This window comes from Ovis aries, chromosome 18, assembly GCF_016772045.2.
Source record: "Ovis aries strain OAR_USU_Benz2616 breed Rambouillet chromosome 18, ARS-UI_Ramb_v3.0, whole genome shotgun sequence".
In the NCBI taxonomy this organism is placed as follows: domain Eukaryota; kingdom Metazoa; phylum Chordata; class Mammalia; order Artiodactyla; family Bovidae; genus Ovis; species Ovis aries.
In genome coordinates this window covers 8,125,400-8,140,187 of record NC_056071.1, presented here as the reverse complement: position 1 = coordinate 8,140,187, position 14,788 = coordinate 8,125,400, and positions in this window count along the sequence as shown.

Below are 14,788 nucleotides of genomic sequence, written 5' to 3'. Positions count from 1 at the left end.
CGTATCGCCTGAGAGAGTATCACAGTCAGTCCTTGTGAGACGCCAAGCAGAGAAACCAGAACACTGGCTCTTTCACCCGAGAAAATGAAAACTTAGCAGCAAGGAAACACAAAGCCTGGGTCCATGATTGCACAGATAAGAGAGCCAATAAAATTGTACTTTATCAACCAATGTCTTTTGAATGAGTGTATAAATAAAGAGTGTATAAACTAAAGGCTTCCCTGGTGGCTCAGCTGGTAAAGAATCTGCCTACAATGTGGGAGACCTGGGTTGGGAAGATCCCCTGGAGGAGGGCATGGCAACCCACTCCAGGATTCTCGCTGGAGAATCCCACGGACAGAGGAGCCCGGTGGGCTACAGTCCATAGGGTTGCAAAGAGATGGACACAACTGAGCGACTAAGCACACAGCACATAAATTCAGGAGGGCAAAAATAAAAATGGGCTCACAACTGGGAGAAGCAGCCCGAGGAAGGGCACTTCAGCACAGAGGAGAAACAGATCAGGCCGCTGCTGTTTTCTTTCAAATCGTGCGTTTCTGTCTCAGGAATATTTACCTTTCCGTATTTGCAATGTGGAAAGGGGTGAAGGGGACGTAACCTTTATTTTCCTTCTATTATTATTACATATATTAGCCTCTTCACATGTATCCTCAGAGCACGGAACAACCCTTCAGCTCCTGGCAGGAGGCTTCCCCGCCGACACAGCAGGGACCACATAGACGGCAGAAACAGCTACTTTAGTCTCTATGGGACGGTACTAAGGCCCAAAGAGAATTTGTTACAGGGCACATCCTCCTCTCTGGCCACCCTCTACTGCTAATACTGGAGTTTATCTTTAGTTTTATAGACTTGAGATATATTGACTGTTCATATGCTGAGAAAAAGAAGCAAATATATACCAGTGTCTCCCAGATCTTGGGCCCTGACTCTTTCCAAAGATCCTCCTGTGGAAGATGAAACTAAGGGGTGATGATGGTGTCACGAAGAGCAGAGAACTGGAAGTATTTGAGCAGAGGAAACACATGATACTCCTTCACATGGATGGTGACAAAGCCCTTTGAGTCCATTGTCTCCACTGGCCCCCACCCAGAATCCTGGAGACAGTCCTCCCCTTTATCTATAAAGCTCAGGAAGCCCACAGATAGTGAATGTCTGCCCTACAGATGATGGACTAGGAGCCAAAGTTTTCTTTCGACTCTTGTGAGTCCAGCTAAGATCCTCCCAGTATCACACAGAGGGGAAGACAAAGATATTTAGAAGGAAGAAAGGAGCTCGGCCACAGTCACATTCATGGAATGCATTCATGGGTTCACTCATTCACTCACTGATCCAGTTGTTGTTTTATTGAGAGCTTCTTGTGTGCCAGACACCATAGGAAGCGTGTAGTTGTCTCCTCGCTCATAAAGCTAATTATTTTGATGTGAATTATTTTATGCGAAAAAGGGACAAAACTGTTGAACATACACCTCTCCCCTTCTACCTTCCATAACTAAATTGTCACCCATGAAAACTCATGTTCATTATTTCCAACACCAAAAAATGCTTCATAAGAATTAGTTGAAGCTGGGATATGTCAGCATGCAGGCCCTTTTCCCAACTTTCTGTGCAAAGAAAGTTGCTTGTTGCTCCATTAGAGACACCCATGCTGGTCAGATCATTTATATAGCCAGTCATTCAGCAATACAGGTGCTGTTAGGATAAAACAAAGACATACTTGAAGAAGTAAACATATTATCAACTCTTATCATTCCAATAAGAAGTCAAGCTGTGTCTCAAACTTGCTTGACCACGACTTTCCTAAAGAAGGAAGGATTTCTGGAAGTCACGCATCATATCATTTAGACCTGCCAAGGCAGGGAATCTCCTCCACACCTTTCCTTATACAAGTTCAGAAATTTGGAAAACTCTGCTGTCAACTACCTCTGCCACTTTAGAAAGCAGAAAAAAGAACTCTGGACAGGGCACTTGGGCTTTGTGGTTTTGAAGAATATTTGGAAGCTGGAACACTAAAAGGTGTTCAGAATCCATCAGTCAGGAGGACTAGCTGAGGTGGCCACTACAGGTGAGGCAGGTAAGAGACGGGCACGGAGTATCAGGAGGCGGATGGGAAAGGGGTGCTCAGACAAGGACCCAGGGTGAAGGAGGGTCAAGAGGTTGACAGCTCTGTGGATAAGTGGCTCAGCTTGGCCAGCAATATGATTGCACAAAGTAAGCCAGTTAGACCCAAGCCCACCTCAGTCTGAGCTGCTCATAAACAGAAGTGAAGTGAAGTGAAGTCGCTCAGTCATGTCCAGCTCTTTGCGACCCCATGGACTGTAGCCCACCAGGCTCCTCGGTCCGTGGGATTTTCCAGGCAAGAATACTGGAGTGGGTTGCCATTTCCTTCTCCAGGAGATCTTCCTGACCCAGGGATTGAACCCGGACCTCCCACTGGTAGGCATTGTGGGCAGACTCTTTACCGTCTGAGCCACCAGGGAAGACCGCTCATAAACAGAGGGACTTGCTTAATGCCTACTGCTGGCCGCACTGGGAACTGAGTCAGCCCTTGATGGTTCCTGGGTGGGGGAGGCATTCAGTGCCTTATAGCGAACCTAAGCACCTCTGTGGCTCTCGAGCCTGTTCCTGGTTTGACAGGAGTGAGGAAATTGGTTGAAAGGTTTGGTCCCTAATCCTGAAGCTCCATTGCTTCCTGCTCTCTTCTTGCAAGAATGAAGTTACCAAAATTCCCCATTGTCTTGGCCCCGAAATGCACTGTTAGATTATAGTAACGCTAAGTGCTTATCAACCAACAGCTGTAACTCACGTAAGAATTCCTAAGCTTGGCAACCCTGAGAAATTAATAAAAATTGGAGTTTGTATCATTTTAGGATCAGAAGTGGCAGATAGTTTCAATTAACCAACGTTTTTTTAAAAATGCACCCGTTGTCTATAAGGGTGCTAAGTAAAATTTTGGAACATGAAAGGCAGAGGGAAAACTGTTCATCAAGCTCAAAAACGTGCCCACTTTATTCCTTGTCCTTTACATTCAGTCACCTGCAACCGACTTTCCCATAAAGAATTTACCTTAATCCTCTGGATGATACAGTGAGGTAGGGACGATTATTCTCAATTCACAGAAGAGAAAACTGAGGTTCAGAGTGGTTATGTAACTAGAGTGGGAGATGAAGCTCTGATTTGAACCCAGGTTTGAAATCTTGATTTCAAAGAAAGAGCTACATACACCGTGCAATATCATTTGTATTTCCCAGGAAAGTTAGGGGAGTGTTCTGATAAGCAGTATCTCCCAACTAGATCATGAATCTAGGCAGTTTCTCCTACTCATCTCTGCCTCCCTAGAGCCCCACACAAAACTCAGAAACTGTCTGATGACTGAATGAATAATTTAGCTTATGTTTGAACTTTTCATGATTGCAGCCCTTGCAGATTTCTAAAGGAGATCCCTTTTGTTTTAAGCCATCCCCCTGTTTTAAAACTTTATTCTTCTAGAGAACCCATTCTTGGGGTTTGTCTCCCACCTAATCATTTGCCACCAGGGCTGGGATTCAGTGAACACTTCCAAATGCCGCCCACTTCAACACCACCTAATCCCTCAAAACACCTTACACTGCATCTCAGAGATGTGTCCCTGAGACATGGACAGACAGCTAAGAATGTCCAAAGACTAGGGCATTGACTGGTAGACAATTAGATGAGTCCTGGGCCATACAGGGTGATGAGCATCTTTGTCAGAGCACCAAATCCTGGGTGAGTGGTAGGTCTGTATAACTGACCATCAGCCGTAAGGTTAGGCCTCAGCTTGCCTGTGGGAGCCCCATTCTGGGGGATGGATCTATGAGGTCGCTTCTTTACGTGAAAACTGGAGAGAGAACCATGGCCTTAGACCCCCCCACACACAGTGCTCAGACACCGTTCCTGGGGCAGGTAACTGCTCCTCGGAGGCTTCCTCCTTAGGACTCAGCAGCTGCAGCTCAGAACCTGGGATTGAGCCTTATTTCCGCCAATTTCCAGCTTTAGCACTTCTGACTGGTGGTATCACTTTTCTCAGACTCAGTTTCCATGGATGTGGGAAAATAAACCATAATGCTACTTTTGCCACTGGATTGTCATGAAATTTAAAGAAAGGCTCAATATGGAAAGACTTAAAGCCTAGTGTCTGGCACATTTTAAACTTTTGACAAATATCAGTTATTATTAGTGTGCTATTTTTTCACTCTTACAACCATTTTTTTTTAAATCAAATGAATTGTCTGGCAAATATCTGCTACTCATCACCTTATTCTCGTGGTTCAGTCACTAAGTCGTGTCCAACTCTTTGTGACTCCGTGGACTGCAGCTTACCATGCTTTCCTGGCCTTTGCTGTCTCCCTGAGCTTGCTCAGACTCCTGTCCACTGAGTCAGTGATCCCATCCAGCTGTTTTATCCTCTGTTGCCCGCTTCTCCTCCTGTCCTCAGTCATTCCCAGAATCTGGGTCTTTTCCAATGAGTTGTCTCTTTGCATCAGACGGCTGAAGAACTGGAGCTTCAGCTTCAGTATCAGTCCATCCAATGGATTTTCAAGGTTGATTTCCTTTAGGTCCTAGACAACATCAAATAGTGTGTGATGGACGTTTTTGTCCTTCAGGGGCTCACAGAACCTGGTGATCTCGGAGGACCCCCAGGTAATACGTCTCACTCTAGACTAGGCAGAGGCTGGGAGAGGTGGGCCATCCAGATTCATGTCAGAGCTCAGGCTTTCTCTTGTCTCATCTGTGCTGGCTCTGCTGCATTTTCTCCTCTCACGGTCACAGTCTTCAGTATTCAAATAAATATCTCTCTGGAGCCTAAAAATGTTTTTGCTAGCAAAGGAAACTGCCAAAGAACTATTTCTATGGTTCTTCAGTCTTTGCATTTCAAAAATCTCTTACACTTATAACCTAAGTCATAAAACTCTTTAAAAGCCCAGCTTAAATGTCAAGTAGATGAGTCACGTGTGTGTGTGTTAGTTGCTCAGTCGTGTCCTACTCTTTGCCCTCCCATGGATTGTAGCCTCCCAGGCTCCTCTGTCCATGGGATTCCCCCAGGCAAGAATACTTGAGTGGGCAGCCATTCCCTTCTCCAGGGGATCTTCCAGGGAATCAACCCGGGTATTGTGCATTACAGGTGGATTTTTACTTTACTATCTCAGCCACCAGGGAAGCCCAAGAAATCCTAAGAGAGAGGCAGTTTCAGGAAGGTTTGCAGCTAGAGAATGTTCCCATGTCTTATAAGTCTACTGAGAGATCTTGTTTCCGGATTCTTTTTGAGTATTAATTGATTCATTCATCTGGCGCGTCAGGTCTTAGCTGCGGCATATGAGATTTTCATTGGCGGGCATGAACTCTCCACTTGTGGCTCTCAGGAGTTGCGGCAGTCAGGCTCAGTTGCTGCAGGCTTGTGAGGTCTTAGTTTCCCCGCTAGGGATTGAACCCACATCTCCTGCATTGCAAGGCGTATTCTTAACCACTGGACCACCAGGGAGGTTCCGCTTCCTGGGATTGTAATCCAATATTTTTAGACCAAAGAGCATCATGACTTGAAGACATTATGGCAGCGGAGGCAGAGGGAGGGTAATGAGAGGGTGGGGAATGAAAGTCCTCTGCAGGGGTCGGTCCTCTACTGAGGTCCACCTGCGCACTAGCACTTTCAGCGGGTAGGCTCTCTTTTCTCACGTTGCAGTGTAATCAGCAGCACCACTGTCCTCAGTTTACAGGCCTCAGGATTTGAGGTCCTCTGTGCTCGTATGGAGGTGGTGTCTCCATGAAGACAAAACGAGGTCTGGCTCCTACTGCTGCACTTCCACAGCCTAGAGCAGTGTCTATCAGATGGTGGCTGGCCAAAAATACTTGCGGCTGATCCTGTTGCTTACAGGTGAATTTTAGAATAGAAAATATTACTTTTGATCTCTCCATAGAGCTGACCTCATAAAGTTAACACGAACAAGAGTAACAACAGAACCAATAAAAAAACTTAGTGTGCCGAGACTCGACTCCATCCTCTGCTCGCCAAGCCGCAGAGTTTGCCTCCCTGTCCTTTGCGGATCTCTGGACAGCAATCGTTTAGGTGTGCAACTCCTGCCCGGCTCGGGATCCACGCCATCTTCCAGGAATTCACACGATGAGCAGGTTTTGGAGAAACGCCAGCTTGTTACTCAGACTTCCTTTTCGGAATTCAGGTCAGTTGCTATCCCCAGATCTTTCTGTCATCAGTTACTGAATTTCAGCTTTGGTTTTCTCCATGGGACACAGAACAAACAATCGGGTAATTGGGTCACCTTCTGACTTATATCACTTCTTGTGTCGTTATCTGAGGTGATCCGCTTGACTTTCGCAGTGGACGAGACTGGTGCCCTCAGGAAACCTGAGAAGCCTTCCCAGAGATCTGATCCTGGGGAAGAGGTTAAGTCTTTAAGGAGGAAAACAAAGAAATAGGATTCAATGGCAGGCAGTAGAACAATTTTTCCATGAGAAATGAATTCCAATATAAAAAAATCTATTGATGCCACTGTGTTCAGAGGAAAATTAAAATAATCCTCTGGTCAAAGTGGCTGAGAGAAGCCTCTCATAGTCAGATCTCAGGTGGGAAGGAAGAAAAGATACGGAAGGGATGAAGGGGAATATCTAGATATTTAAGAGATGACCTAGTTTCCCAACTTTTTTTTTTTTTTTCAGATTTATTTATTTGTTTATTTCTGGCTGCTTCATTCTGGGCCTTCGCTGCTGCCCACAGACTTTCTCCAGTTGCCATAAGCAGGAGTCACTCTTCATTAAGGCGCAGGGCTTCATCTTGCTGCGGAGCCGGCTCTAGGCACGTGGCCTTCAGCGGTTCCTGCACGCGGGCTCAGTATTTGTGGCGCAGCTTTATGACGTGTTTTCTGGCTTCCTTGTCTCTCACGTGGCTGCTCTCAGCCCCCTTTCTCTCCCTGGAGGCGGTGTGTCCTGACACAGTCGTTCCCGCCAGCCTCCAGAGTCCAGTTCGGAGGCATTCCCGCGGGCTTCCAGAGGGAAGGCCTTGGGGAAAGAATAGTGTGAGAGCAACATGGGAGTGATGATGAGAAGTCAGCCCCTGGGGGCCAGCCGGGAGAGCGCTCCTGACCTGAGGAGCCGGTGCAGAGTTCAAGCTGTGGAAGCGCTTGGCAAGTCCCAGAGAGCAGAAGAAGTCAAGGAGAGGAGCCTGGAGAGAAGCAAGAAGGCCGCTGAAGAGCTGGCTGTGCCTCCGGATGTAAGCAGGACCCCGTGTCCCTGTAAGTCAGATCAGCTTATGGAATTTCTGAGGGAAAATAATCTCCAGCATTTTATGGAATGTGACTGGCTGATGAGGTCTAATGAAAGAGGAAATTTAAAAAATAAAGTATAGGAATTTCTTAGTTCTATTTTGTAGTCTATGGGAATTAAAAGCTGTTTGAATCAAGAATGGTGACAATCCTCTTTAAATCTGATGACCCAAAATTCAGGAGAGTTCCTATGTCTGGATATCTTACTGAAGTTAATGGAATACAAACCTGGGTCTGGAATAAAGGAACTGGAACTGTTCTACACTTCTTCAAAGTGTCAGGATAATGCCTTAAGAAAAGCAAGAGTGTGGCCACGCTGATCCCCTCAATTGCTGTGTGACTTTTACAAATTGCTTAGCCTCTCTGAGCTTGTTTCCCCTTCTATAAAATCCTCACGTGGTTATTAAGAGGACTAAATGAGATAATAGTGAAGGCTCAGCTGGTATTAGTTCTATCTCCTCCCTCCTCCCTCCCCAACCATGTAGACTACAGGAAAGTGAACCTCAAAGAGGAGATAGATGCTATTCAGTAGACGCAGAAAAAGGTGAAAATTAGGGCAAGTATATTGTCCATGCTCAGAGCCGTGTCTGGAATATAGCACTTGCTCAACAAATATTTGTGGGATGAGTGTTCTTAAAGGGCCCAGGCCCTCTATGAAGGAGCTGGGAAGAGACACCTGAAGGACACCAGATGGTTGATGTGGGTTCATTTCCAGTTGGTTTGGTTTGAGGCTTGTGGATCTTTTTCTGATTCATGATCTAGCCAGGAAGTGATGAGAAGTAGTCGGGGGAAGGAGGGAAGACACAAATTTTTGGGAAATCTAATCTCCGGAGGTCATCTGCAAGATCAGAGCATTCTTTGGTACTTGGTTTGGAGGATTTGTTAATCTTCAAAAAACTGAATAACTTCTATTGTCTATGTCAACTCAGATCGTACAGAGACAGTAAAACAAAGTCAATAAATCCCACATTCAGATAAATTAATACCTTTGTATTTGGTTCATTTAAATTATGAGTTTAGATGTAATTGAGATCCCATTGGGAACTCAATTGTAAAACCTGCCTTTTCAGTCACTATGCTGAAATAATAGTCCAGACTTCGAGTGTCCAGTAATTAACTTAGCCAGTATGCTACTGTTGGGCGTTCAAACTGTTTCCAGTTTTCCTACCGTACACTCTTAGCTTCTTTCACTTCACCTTATGGCCATAGGGGGAAGGTATGGAACAGAGCAGATACAAGTGTTATCTAAGCCTCACCAAGCCCCAGGCCCCTTTTGGCCCTGATGCCTGCCCCTGAGAGCTGCCTTCACTGGGCACTCAGCTGTTTGCCTTTCCTTCTCTGAGACAGAGCTCAGGACCATGTCCTGACTGGCACTGGGATTCTTAGATTCCTAGCAGGACAAAGGGCCAGAGGGTGGATGAAAGGGTCTGGGGTAAGCCTGGCTCATTCAGGGTCTTCACAGTGGAGTTGGGTGCTGCGACTGAGGTCTCCTTCCTCCCAAACTGGACTCTGCAACTGACCCATCTCTTCTCAGGCTGGAGAGTCTGGACACTTAGCTTTCACCTGAATGCACTCAACCCTTGTTCTAAGGGCATGGAGCCTCACAAGAGCTAAAAAAATAAAATATATATAGAAAGGCTATTATCATTATCAGGTCAACAGTTGGGCTGGTGGAGGGTGTGTGTGTTAGTCACTCAGTCGTGTCTGACTCTTTGCAACCCTACAGACTGTAGCCCACCAGGCCCCCTCCACCCATGGAATTTTCCAGGCAAGAGTACTAGAGTGGGTTGCCATTTCCTTCTCCAGAAGGAAGTATAGAAAGAAAGAAAGTGAAGTCACTCAGTCGTGTCCAACTCTTTGCGACCCCATGGACTGTAGCCTACCAGCTCCTCCATCCATGGAATTTTCCAGGCAACAGTACTGGAGTGGGTTGCCATTGCCTTCTCCAGGCTGGTGGAGTAGTGATCTTTATTCCCATCCACTTCTGCACTGCTCTCCTCTCTAGAGGAAGAAGCTGAACTATGACTCCCTTGCCCCCTCTCGCATCCCCAAAGAGGATACTCCTCGGGTACAGTGTTGACCGCACTGTGTACACACGAGTGTGTTCTTGTGTCTGCCGCTTGAGACAGTGACTGCTGAATTCTTCTTTACTTTTCCAGTGCTTACCCCATTTCTAGGCTCAGAGCAGGTACTCCAAAAAGGTCTGTTGTTATGGCCAAAAAGCACACGAAGAGATGCTCATCATCACTAATTATTAGAAAAATGTGAACTGAAACTACAATGGGGTTTCACCTCACAGAGGTCAGAATGGTCATCAGTAAAAAGCTTACAAATAATAAATGCTGGAGGGAGACTGGAGAAAAGGGAACCTTCCTACGCTTGGCGGGAATGTAAACTGATGGAGCCACTGTGGAGAACAGACAGTATGGCGGCTCTTCAGAAAACCAAGCATAGAGTTACCATATGATCCAGCAATCCCACTCTCGGGCATATACCCAGACAAGACTCTAACTTGAAAAGATGCATGCACATGAATGTTAATAAGAGCACTATTTAGAATAGCCAGGACATGGAAAAAACCTAGATGTCCATCGGCAGATGAGTGGATAAAGAAGATGTGGTGTATATATATATATAATGGAATATTACTCAGACATAAAATATAAAATAAAATACTGGCATTTGCAGCAACGTGAATGGACCTAGAGATGATCATACTAGGCTAAGTAAATCAGAAATACAAAGACAGATACCACATAACATCACCTATACGTAGAATCTAAAGTATGACGCAGATGGACCTGTCTGTGAAACAGAACAAGACTCACAAACATAGAGACAGCCTTGTGGTTGCCAAAGGGGAGGGGGCTAGGGAAGGGAGAGACTGGGAGCTCGGGATTGGTGGATGCAAACTCTCGTGTATCGGATGGGTAAACAACAAGGTCCTGCTCGAACCTGAATCTCCTGCCACTCCTGCATTGCAGCGGATTCTTCACTGCTGAGCCACCAGGGAAGCCCGAAAATCAACCATACTTCAGTAAAAATGAAATAAAAGTTTTGTTGCTCTTTATTGATTAAAAGGAAAAAGAATTAAAGCTGATTTTTTCGGAAAATGAACACTGCATCAATCCAGTGAAGGCTGTGACCTTCAGAGTTGCTGCAGGCCCACTCACGTTGCTCACACACGGTTTTGCAACCTCTCTTTCTGAATCGTCTTCAGAGCCAGATCATCAAATCTGTGCTGACTCTCTCAGCAGCACGTCTTTCCCAGCTGCCCAGTGTGCCTCCGTGAGGCCCCTCAGTCTTCACCCAGTTTGGCTCTGCACAAGGGCTGGTGTCTCTCAGAGCTAAAACTGAAGAATCTGCAGTCACACAAGTCATTCTGCTTCAAAACTTCCTGGGAATTTCCCAGATGCTCAGAGCGGGGACTGAGGATGAGTGGGAACTTTCCCAGCAATGTGCTGGGAAGGAGGCCAGGTCCATGGGTCTGGAATAGATTGGAAAGATTGTTGGTCGCCTTGGCCCTGCAACACGTACAATTTCCCTGTAACTTAAAACCAATTCGACCACCCCACCCCCAACAATTCCTACTGATTTCCACGGAGCCTGTTCTCTTTCTGAAGGACAACATAGTTAAAAGGGCGATTGTTCTTCGTTGGGCTAAATCGACAGCACCATTACGCTTTGCCCAGGGCTGCACTGGGAAAAGGTAGACACACAGACTTCTGGCTGTTAATAAAAACCCAAGGGAGGCCTCTGGGAAATTCCCTAGGAAAGAATGACTCTAACAGGAAGTAGCTTCTTAGTATTTTGTTATGACAGAGGACCCTCCCTGATTTAAATCTCCTTTGTTTTTGAGGAAAACAAAGGCTTTAGCAAAATGATGGGAAAGGAAAAAAAATTCAGCACTGGCTACTCTAAATGGTATGTTTGGGTGATAAGAATCGAGAAGTCCTTTCTTCCACAAAGGAGGTTCCAGTGAATGAAAACCACCAATGGTCTGTGCCCGATGGAGCCCAATTCGCCCCCTCATTTTCAAGAGGATGTAGGGATGCACAGACAACGTGAACAGAGATAAACAGAGTGAGACCCCATGGAGGGGAGTGTATTGGCACTGCTAGGCCGCATTCCAAGGACTCGTTCATGCCTGGGGTTGTGGATTTTAAAACCCGTAGGGGCCCGGTCCTCCACTGGGATGGAAGAGAAGCAAAGCAGTGCTTCAGCTTTCCCTCGGAATATCCAGCGTGAGCATGAAGAACTGCTGAGAACAAATGATCCAAACCAATAATGTAGTGGTTTATTCTAACCGATTCCCCTGTTGTCCAGCATAAAAAAATTCAGTGGACTCTCTGGAACTTCACAAAGTGGTAAAATCACTAAGAGGCTTCACTTTTGCTGACAATGTTCATCATGTCCTCCCTCCCACCTGCCCCTCCTTTCCAGGATTATCATCTTTTATTCAAAGAGATAAGAAACTTCAAGATGTGTCAGAGCTGCAGGAACCTCCTGGCCTAAGAGCCGCTTTGGAAATCAATCTCGCGCCCAGTTCCCCCTGACTCAGTTTTCGCCTCCTTCTTACAGCACTGGAGCCGACAAAGATGAAAATAATTCTCGTATTTGTCTAAGGGGGTTACCAGGAAAAGGGGTCATCCCATCATTTGTCTCAAAGGACACCTTGCTTAGGAGTGAGGTTACCAAAGAATGAAAAATGCGTGTGTATGTGTGTGTGCTCATGTGTTCCTGTGCATTTGTGCATGAGGGTCTTGAGACCACAGGTGTGCTTTCCTTGCTGCTTTCTGGGGCATCCTTTGGGGGTGCTCAGCAGGGGGCTGCTACTCACACCCGCAAACTATCCATGTCCCCTTCCTAAGGAGCTGCTCTGGGCAGCTCCCTCACTTGCCATCTGCCAGGAGGCGAAAGGGGAAAGTGGTAACAATCAGAGACCAAGGATGTCTATTTCCACCTCCATCACTCAGGCGCAGTCTCGGAAAGACTCCTGCCCACGTCCTAGGAGCCTCCAAAAGGCTCTGGGTGGTGCGTGCTGGATGAGCGCAGTGGGTGCGCCTCAGTCGCCCCACGTAGCCAGGAGGCACAGCAGACCCAGAGCACATGGACCAAGGAACAGAAAGCCGCCCGCCAACGGCCAGACAGCTAGAGAAAACGCAGAGCAAATGTTTTGCTCATGCTCTCAAAAGACCAGAAGATTGGTCTCCCTTTGGTGTGCTCAAGACAGGCACTGTGTTCCAGAAAGAAGTTATTTATCATCTTAAACTTAGACTCCAGGCCCACTCCACTTGACCTCGTTGTAAGATCAAGGGCTGTGTAAGCTGAAGACGAAGAGAAAAAGTTAAAATTTTACATAACCTCCTGCTCATTCTGCCTCTGTAACTCAGCTTGCCCCTTGCAAAGTCTAGATCATGTAGGTCACATAGTCTTAGAAAGTGGAGACTTGCAATACTAGGAACTGGAGTTTATCTCACTCACCCTTGTCCTGCTCTTTGCAATTGCCCAGCCCCTGCAAACCTGCTTAATCATGCCTGTCCGTGTAAAGGTCAGGCACCCCCCTCCCCATCTTGACTGCTGTTCCCGCATGTGCGAAACCCCTTAGTTTAAACCAGCCTATTAGCAGCTAGTGTTGCCTGTCTATAAAAACTCTGTAACCCCTTTGTTCCGGGCTTAGAGCTTGGAGTGTTAACTCCTCTGGGCTGGCCGGCATAATAAACCTGAGTTTTCCAACTCTCCAAGTGTGGCGCTTCATTTCTCGAGTACTGGTTTCTGTGACAAAGAGAGAGAGATGTTGATGAGAATCTGATCCTAACATCTGAGCAGAGCCAAGGGAGTCGGGAACCAGGTCAGTTCGACAGACATTCACTGAATGTCTATGAGCACATGCTGAGTCAGATCTGCACAGAATCAGGTAAGACCAGGGCCCTGCCCGAAGGGACTTCACCTCCAGGAGATGGGCACATAATCTTGAGATTGGTGCTGACAGAGACCCATGCCCGCGTGTCAGGGGAGGAATCCAGGTGTTTAAGGAAGGCTTCCTGGAGAGTGTCATGCCTAAGTACATACCTGAAAGATGAGTGCGACCTGGCCTGATGGTGATGAATGAGGGAAGCATTCCAGGAAGAGGCAGGATTGTAAATAAAGCGATGAACATGAGAACTGCAGGCAGCCTGCGGGAGCGCAGCGCCTGAGGCGGAGAAATACTGGCCTGGAAAGGTGACAGACAGGTCAGAGCAGAAGGAGGCAAGGCCACATTTGAATTTAGAGTTCTGTGGAGACTGGACTGAAGCAGGTATTAATAGTTTCAGCAGAGGCAAAAGGGAAAGAAACCTAGACAGGACACTAAGGGGACATTCTAGGTGATGAAAGTGGCCAGTCGCCTCAAGTTCACCTGGATACCAACCATTGTCCACGGGGCTCTAGGCTGCAGAAACTGATTCATACATTTGGCTGTTTCTAAAGCAAAGGATCAAGTGAGTGGGTGTGCCCGCTGTCATGGGAAAGAAACTCCCAAGTGGCATAACACAGTGCACTCAGTAACCTATAATTGTGCAGAATCCAGCCACCTCCATTACTCATCCAAAAAGGCTGGTTCAACTAGTGTGTAGGCTAGTGTGTAGGCGAGGATGGCCTGCTCATGAGGCCTGTTGCTAAACAGGCATTGTCCACCTTCAGGATAAACTAGAAGAAGAGTCCACTTTAGATCCAGAAGAAAGGCTGACACAGGCAGAGAAGTAATTGAGTTTCACAAACATAATGATATTTCCACAAAGCGAGGACTTTAAAAACTCTTTGATTTGCTGATTTTCCATTACCTGAGCCTTCCTTTGGGAAAAATTAAACTATGAAGTTTCCTTCTTTCTTTCTCCATCTACTCACCTTCCTCTCCATTTTAGATGTCTGAGTATTGGCCCTGATGCTCAGAGTGATAGTGATAAGGCTTGTCATTGAGCCAATTTGGTACTATTGCTCTGAACTCTTCTTTATCATTGGTTTTCTTTTACACTCATGAAACTACTTTGAAACCCTGTATTGGAAAACTTGCCTGTGTGTTTCTCCTTTATTTTCATGCTACTATCATGCTTAGAACATGTCACCTAGTGTACATTGGTTTTTTCACACTTTCAGCAACACCAGCTGGGTGTCCTACTATTCAATTCAGTTTTGCTGCCTTTAAATGCTGGAGAAGACTCTTAAGAGTCCCTTGGACTGCAAAGAGATCAAACCAGTCAATCCTAAAGGAAATCAACCCTGAATATTTACTGGAAGGACTGATGCTGAAGCTCTAATACTTTGGCCACCTGAGGTAAAGAGCTGATTCATTGGAAAAGACCCTGATGCTGGGAAAGATTGAAGGCAGGAGGAGAAGAGGGGGGCAGGATGGTCTCACTGACTCAATGGATATGAGTTTGAGCAAACTCCAGGAGATAGTGAAGGACGGGGAAGCCTAGCGTACTCCAGTTCATAGGGTCCCGAAGAGTCAGACACGACTT